This window comes from Saccopteryx leptura, chromosome 3 (genome assembly GCF_036850995.1).
Source record: "Saccopteryx leptura isolate mSacLep1 chromosome 3, mSacLep1_pri_phased_curated, whole genome shotgun sequence".
Lineage (NCBI taxonomy): Eukaryota > Metazoa > Chordata > Mammalia > Chiroptera > Emballonuridae > Saccopteryx > Saccopteryx leptura.
This window is the reverse complement of record NC_089505.1, coordinates 132673967-132682554: the sequence shown is the minus strand read 5'-3', so window position 1 is coordinate 132682554 and position 8588 is coordinate 132673967.

The following is an 8588-nucleotide window of genomic DNA, read 5'->3' as shown; positions in this document are numbered from 1 at the left end:
ATCCACAAGGCACAATGACCAAAGAGAGAAGGTTTGGTTAATTCTTCAACATGTATCTTTTTCCCTCATTCTCCTCCGGTTCACGCTGGACCCAGTCAGTGCCTCCCTCTCCCCCTTCCTCTCCTCTACTTCTGATAAACTGACTTTTGCAGAGGTATGTGCTGTACCAGTAAGAGCTGATGTGCAGGCATCAGTGGACTTGGGTTCAAATTCTGCCTCTGCTATGTTCTAGCTTTTTGACTATGAGCATATGACCCTTCTGAGCTTCAGTTGCCTTGGGAATACAATGGTGTTCATTTTACCTACTTCTAAAAATTGTTATGAATACTAAAAGCAACACGTGTCTAGAGCAGCAGTTCAAGAAATGTACCACGCCTCTGAATCACCTGGGTCAGAGAGCTTGTTCAAATCAGGATTGCTGGGCCTGTCCCAAGTTTCTGATTCAGTGGGTGTGGATACTACTGCCTTCCTAACAAGATGCCAGCTGATGCTTTTGTTGCTGACCTGGGGATGACCACACGTTAGCAGTGGCCAGCAAACCGCCGCTCGCGAGACACATGTGGCTCTTTGGCCCCTTGAATGTGGCTCTTCCACAAAGTACCACATGCAGGCGCTACCTCGATAAGGAATGTACCTATCTATATAGTTTAAGTTTAAAAAATTTGCCTCTCAAAAGAAATTTCAATCACTGTACTGTTAATATTTGGCTCCGTGACTAATGAGTTTGCTGACCACTGCTTAGGGGTTAAGTGTATGAGCCCTGGAGTCAGACCATGAGGCTTGACTCCTGCTCCTGCCAATTCCAGCAGAGTGATTTTGGGCATGTTCCTAAACCCTATCTGGAAAATAGGGAAATACTCATTCCTACTTTATAGTGTTGATGTGAGGATTACATTAGTTCATTCACATGAAGCACTTAATACACAGGGTCTGGCAAATAGCGAGCATTGAGTAAACACCAGCTTTTATGAGTACCACAGAGTCTGCACAGAATATGAGTTCAATACATGTTGATTAGCTCTCTCTGCCTACAGTTGTCAGCTCTGCTAAAATCTCTGTCATCACACCACCCCTCCGCAGGTCTTTGTGTTCTGAGCCTCGCCTCTCTGTGTGGAAGGGCAGGCTTACAGAGGGAAGGGTGTGGGGCGCCAACAAGCCCAGACTGACTATCAAAGTCTAGCAACCACAGAAGAACCTGAAGTCCTCAGACAGAAGGGGCTTACCCAAGGGGATCACGTCGGGAGGAGGGGCCTAGGAGCAGACCCATTTTCCTGACTCTCTGCTACACACAGTGCATCCTGGGAGGCAGGGGCTAGGAGACCACCAGCTCCCCACCCCACGCCGTTGCCGCTGATGGGCATTTGGTTGCTTCTCCTTTCATTACTTATGATTGAAGATGACACAGCTGTAAATATCTAACATCTGAGTACAAAAGACTATTTTTCTTCTGGATGTTTTTTCCCCCTTCGGCAAATGACCTCAGAGCAGAATTACTAAATCAAAAAAGTACAGACAGTGAAATCGCTAGAAGAAAGACCTAGCAACTCTTCCAGGGTAAGGAACTTCTCATTTCCCAGAAACCTTAACCCTCTCAGTAGTACAAACGTTCATGTGCGTCCTCACTCAAAGGGTTAACAAAATCCTACTACTCGAAGGGTTAAGATGGGGGTGTTGGTGTTTGAAACAAGTGAGGGAGTGGAAGGAAAGCCCAGAGCAGAATCTTCAAGTGTGCAGTGCAGGCGACTGGGGCAGAGGGCAGGGAGTTAGGGGCGCCACGCCTGGCAACCACTGGTAATTTCCCCACGAAAATAGTGCCTCCCAAACATTAATGTGCCCAGGAATTCCCTGAGGATCTTGTTAATATGCAGGATCTGATTCTGTAGGCCCGGGGTAGGACCCAAGAGTTTGCATTTCTAATAAGCTCCCGGTGATACTGCTTCTGCTCATCAATGGACTGCACTTTGGAGTAACAAGGGTTTAGGTTACCTAGCCTTTGCTCATGCTCTTTCTCTGCCTAACCCACCATTCCCACCATTTTTCAGACCGAGCTTCAAAGACTTCCTGGATTGACCATATCAGGCTTGTCCAGGTGCCACTCTTCTCTGGTACCCTGTATCTGTGACTCTCACAGCACTCACCATCCTGTACCAAATTGTTTGTCCCTTTCTCTTTTTGAGGGTGAGGGCTAGTCTTATGCATCGAGCACAAAGCCTGTCGTGGTTTGGACCTAATTATTATTATTAGGTATGTGGGTGGGTGAGTGGGTGGGTAAATGAGTGGGTAGATGGATTGATAGATAACTGGATGGATAAGTTAATAAATGACTGTGAGAGAGGGGAGTAGGAAGTAATGGGTTAGGAAAAGCATGGTGAGCAATCAGATTTGGCTTGAAGATCATTATTGTCTAGTTGGGGACATCTGAGCCATACTCATTACTGAAAGCCAGAGTCAGTGATCCTCTTTTGATCCTTGCTAACTCTTTCTACACCCCCAGCAATGCAGACCCTGAACCCAGAAGAACTCAGATAGGCGAATAAGATCCAGGAAGCCTAGCAGTCCCTCACAGGGAGGCTCTAATAAATACCAGAAAACAATAAGCAAGTGTCGGCAAACTTTCTCCTGCCAAGAGTTATTTACACAAATTTCCAAGGCAATCCCCCTCATTGCTTTTACATGATTATTACATGTTCTCTCCAGGGAAAGGCCTGGAGTTGGTTAGCTCAGTGGATCAGACTGTGAGTCCCTCAGAGCCAAGAGCATCGGGAGCCTTTTCCCCTCCTCTGCTCCAAGGCTGCACGGTGACTGTCCAGTCTTGGCTGGTGGTGCCCAGGCTTGTGATTGGGCCCACTGATTAGAGAGTGAGCATGGACCAATGTGACTCCATCCCTCCTATTCAAAATGAAAGGCAGTGCAATGGAGAAGAATGAACTTGAGCTTTGGTATCAGACTCTCCTAGGAATAGAACATGGACAGCTCATGTATAGTTGTTTCTTTTTTCTTTTTCAACTAGTCTGAAGTAATTTTAAACTTAACAGGGAAGTTGCAAGAACAGTATAGGGAACTCCTGAGTATCCTTCGCTTAGATTCACTAATTTTTAATATGATGTCACATTTTTTTAAATCTCATTCTCTTTTAACTTTTTGTTTCAGTCCCTCTGATTGAAGATGACAAACATGCATCAACAACAAAACATTACATTCTGAAACAAACAAAAAACTAAGATGAAAACTTATCCACCAGTCACAAGACTAAATAAATGTAAAAGAAATGTAAGTAAACTTTAAAATGATACCATTTCTACGTATGCAGCATTTATACTTCCAAAGTTATTAAAGCTAAAACTTGCACTAAGGTTTTTGGGACTCTATAATATTATAAGTTAATGAATAGTTTATTTTTGGAACCATTGGAAAATAGATTGCATATTGTGCCCCATATACCCTACTTCCTAGTACTTTAGTGTGTGTCGCCTAAGAACAAGTATATTTTCTTATATAACCTCAGTGAATTTTCAGAAACTTTAAAATTAATAGAAAACATTTATATACAGTCTGTATTCCATTTTTTTCAATTGTATCAATAATGTCTGACACAGTAGTTTTTTCCCTCCAGTACCTTGAGTAATTACAGGGTACATTTATTTCTGTTTGTATTCAATTTTACATTTTTTTCTTGTTGAGTTCATTTTACTTTTTGAATATTTAGAACATTAATTGGCTTCCAAAGTCAAAGCTACCCTCCTCCACCTCTTGTCCACTGCAACCACCATACTGTAGTTTGTGGTCATGAGGGTTTTTTTTTTCTTTTTTTTGGTCTTTGATATTTTTGTGTGCTTTTTAAAATTTCTCATTCTCTCTTACACAACAGCTAGTGCCATTTTTTGCACTTAGATTTTTCCTGGAAGTCACTCCACATCCATGTGTGGAAATGCGCCAATTTGTAGAAGATCGTTACGGTCACCAAGTCTATGCCGCTCCTCCAGCTAAACATGGAATCTATTTCCTCTACCCTTAATGTGCGATGATCTTGTGCGCTTTGAGCAATAACAGCACATGGGACAAGTGCTGTTCAAGTCTACTTTTGTGTCTTTCAGGTACGTTTTCTAGTTTTCTTTGTATAATTCTGAAAGTTTCTCATTAGAAATTATGTAATCTTAAACAAGTGACTTTATCCTTCTGAACCTCATATTTCTCACCCATATAAAAAAAGGAGCCTGACCTGTGGTGGCGCAGTGGATAAAGCATCGACCTGGAAATGCTGAGGTTGCCGGTTCAAATCCCTGGGCTTGTCTGGTCAAGGCACATACGGGAAGCAACTACTACGAATAGATGTTTCTGGCTTCTTCCTCCCACCCTCTCTCTCCCTCCTCTCTCCAAAAATCATTAAATAAAAGAAAATTTAAAAGGGGGGGGCATTATACTAGGTTTCTTAAAGAGTGATTGGGAAAAGTAAAGGAGGTAAATTTCAAAATAAGTCCTGTTAAATCCCAGTGTCCTTACTTCTTCCCTTAAGGCTCATGCTTGCTCTTGAGGAGGGAGAAAAAGGGAATAATTTGTTACATTTGTCTAGTAAGGACATTGTCTAGATCAGTCAACAAGTCAATTATATTGTAGAGCTCACCATGTACCAAGGAATATAATGGTGAGAAAATCAAACATGATTCCTTCTCTCATAGAGCTTCTGGTTCATGAACATTTCCCATTAATCAGAGGAGATTCTACAAAATCAAAATACAAAGCCAATTAGTGAGCCAGGCCCTGCAATTCAACAATTTTAAAATTGTATCGCATAGGGAAGCAGAGGCTTTAAATACTTTTATAATCCAGATTCCAGTTTGAGTCATCATGCAAGGAGGTATTACCTACAGTGAGAGAGAATCAGAGCTGAAGGGAACACGTGGAGCAGGGAGCCGAGGGACAGTGAGCCCCCATCTGACTAGGAGCTCACAACTAATGAGTGACTGAGCTGGGACTAGAAACTTGGTATCCAGGCTCTCATGCTGGGAAACTGTCCAACACACACCCACTGTCTTTCTATTTTCCATCTGAATCTTTTGTCACTGTCACGTACATATCAGGAGATCAGCTCTCCATGCTGATGGTATAGGGAACACGGGCCAGAAAGGAACAGCACGTTTCCAAGAAAGCCTGCTCTCACTAGTCAGCATGCCATGGAGCTGCAACTCAATCCACAACAAAGACAACTTAACAAATCTATATTGATAAATAAAGAGTTAGAATGTGGATTGAATGAGGCAAAAGCAGAATCGTTCTAGCATAGCACTGTTTGCAATCCAATAGACACAATAATTTACTGTCTGTGACCTTTACCAAGTTGTTCAATTTTATTGAGCTCTCTGTTTCTCACCTTTAAAATGAGCATGTATCTGCGGGAACTCTGGAAGATGCTGCTAGTTATTCTCAGTTTGGTTTCTCCTTCCTAGACTAACAGAACCCCAGTTCTTAGCTAGGCAAATGCTTGTCTGGAAGGAAGACTAAATTTCTTCAGTTTTCACTGTAGCCAGGCATGGCCATATGACCAGGTGGTAAGCTCACAGATATGGTATGTCCAGCTTCCAGGAAATGTCCTTATAGGGCAAAAGTATGACTTTCTACTTCTACTTTCTCCAGCCTTTGGTTGAAACAGAGTGGTAAAAACTAGAGCTAGGCTCTGGCCCGTTGGCTCAGTGGTAGAGCGTTGGCCCAGCCTGTGGATGTCCTGGAGTTGAGTCTCAGTCAGAGAACATAGGAGAAGTGACCATCTGCTTCTCCACTCTTCACCCTCCCCTTATCATTCTCTCTACCTCTCTCTCTCTCTTCCCTTTCCACAGCCATGGCTCAACTGGTTTGAACGCATCAGCCCCAGGCACTGAGAATGGCTCTCTGGTGCTCCTGCCTCAGGTGCTAAAAATAGCTCAGTTGCAAGTATTGGCCCATGACAGGGGTTGTTGTTTGGTTCACAGTTGGGGTGTATGCAGGAGTCTGTCTATATCCCCTCCTCTCACTTGGAAGAAAAGAAAAAAAAATTAAAAAATAAATAGGAAAACTTGAGCTAAAGGAGCCACCAGTGACCAAAAGGTATCCTTAGGAATTAAAGCAACACAAAATAAAGTATAGGATAGAAGGTATCTGGTTCACTATGAGCCCTGAACTATTCCTGAATAGCTTACTGATATTTTGATATAAGATTTTTTCTATTATTTTAAAATAAATGTTTTTTGGGGAGAGATTAGAATATCTCATGCAGTGATGGGAAGAAAACCTAGCAATATTAATTACTTGCAATAATGGATGTCTGTTGCTTTTGCCTGCCTGACTCCCATTGCTACCACTTTTAATGATTGTACTCAAGTGTTCTTTGAGGAATAACCCCTTCCCCTTGCCTTAGTGGAACTGTGAAGTAAGTTGCCTCACCTTTTCCTAAGCTGGACCAACTGAACTTTGGATTTGAATGGAATTTGAATTCATTCAAATCCAAAATCTAAGCACTAAGACTGTCAGAAGTGGAAGCCCTAGTAGTGGCTGGCAAGAAAAGCTCTTCTGTACTAAAGATCATCAATTAGGAATCTTAGCAGGAAAGTTAAAAATAGAAAATCACCATTTTACAACCAATGTAACACTGGATTCAAATAAGAGTCATCAAAGAATGCTAAAACCACTAGATGAAAAAATGTTAGGCGACAGGATATTTATAGCCTCAAAGTACCACCCTATATAGGTCATTTATCAATCACAAAGTCAAAAAGTTACCTCCTCAGTGCAGAGAGCTGGTGGACACCACTCAGCCAGATGATCAAAGATAATATCGTCCTTGATAGGACATCCTGTGGCTCCTGATGAAAGGAACTGAGAAAGACTTAACATCATCACCATAATATTCATGACAAAACTAAACTGATTAACCTGAATCTGATTAACAAAAATAATCAAACAGATTCAAACTGAGAGACATTCTGTACAACAACTGACCTAGACTCTTCAAACATTTCACATTAAAGACTGAAAAACAAAAAACAAAGAAAAAAAACAAAATTAGGGAGTTATTCCAGATAAAAGGAGACTAAAAAAATGATAGTTAAAATGCATGATTCTTGATTGGACCTTGGATAAATAAAACAGGACAGAAATAAAGAACAGTTTGGGGACAATTGGGGAAATTTGAATATAGACTGCATATTATGTGGTATTATAATATGTATAGTATATTACATCACTATACATTATGTATAGTATATTACCAATATAAGTTTCCTAGGTGTGGCAATTGTGGTTTTATAGAAGAATATTCCCTTTTAATTGTTCTTAAGAGATCCACACTGAATATTTGAGGGCAAATTATTATGATGTTCGTATAATATTAAAACAGTTCAGCGAAAAGTTAAAACAGATAAACACTTAAGGAAGAGAGACAGAGACAGAGAGACAGAGAGGAGAAAGAGAGAAAGTCAGTCTTGCCAAATGTGAACACTTGGTGGGGCTGCTCAAAGGGCATATGCTCCATTTTATTATTCTTGCAACTTTTCTATAAATTTGAAATTTTCCAAATAAAAAGCCGGAGACGGGTGTGGGGGGAGTCTCTTTTCCTTTTTCCATCCTTAGAGTGAAATACAAACCTTCAAAGCAATGCTTGCCTCTTTCCACATCACGTGTTCTACACCCCCCCCCCCTTTAAAAACTGAATGTAGGAGGATGAGGAGGCTAAAGAGAGGCACATACACGGTGATGGAAGATGCACTGGGCCCTTAGCCAGAGACCCTCTGAGCCAGGGGAGCGACACCTGCCGCTAGCAGAATGAGTCCCTGGAGGCTCTTCCCTGTGAGGGACACTTGAGGTCACATCTGAGTTCAGTCTGCGTGAGGTGACTTTCAGGGTTTTCTCCAGGTAGGCAGCGCATTAGAAGAAGGAGTAAGGAAGCTGGGGAACTCTTACACCAACCCTAGGCCCTGCCTCTCTCCCCAGTCTTCTTACTTATGTCTCTCCCTTCCATTTTCCCCCTTCCCCATCTGATGACTCTAGCCCTACAGACTCAAACAGGCCATGTATGTCTCCCCATTTACAAATGGGATGAAGCCCAAGTCCTTCCCATGTATAGAAGGCCCTTTGTCCTTCTACCTTAGCCAGCTCTTCTCTCACTCAACAACTTTTCTGTTTTTTTTGTCCCTATGCATAAGTCATTCCAAACCTTTGCACTTTCCCAATTCAACACTTGCTACTTCTCATCTCAAGGCTGCCTGCCTGGAGGGGCCTCCCTCTCGCCTGGTCTCTCCAGTGAATATCCACACCTCCTCAACCCTCAGCACAGTGCCTTTTTCCACGGAACTTTTCTTGCTTTTTATTCCAGATCTGGAAGTTACTGCTTCCACCAATTTCTGCTTGGCTGGCCCCATAGCACTCTGTTATTCTCTAAAGGTGGCTGAAACCCTTCTCTGGATCAGCTAGTCTCTCCCATGGTGATGTGACCTTCCCAACATTAGGGATAGTGTCTGATTCATTCAGTCTTGAGAGCAATATCAGTGAATTAATGAATGGATGAGTAAACAAAGGGTAAAAGACTCGGGTTTAATAATGATCAACAATAACAACAATGT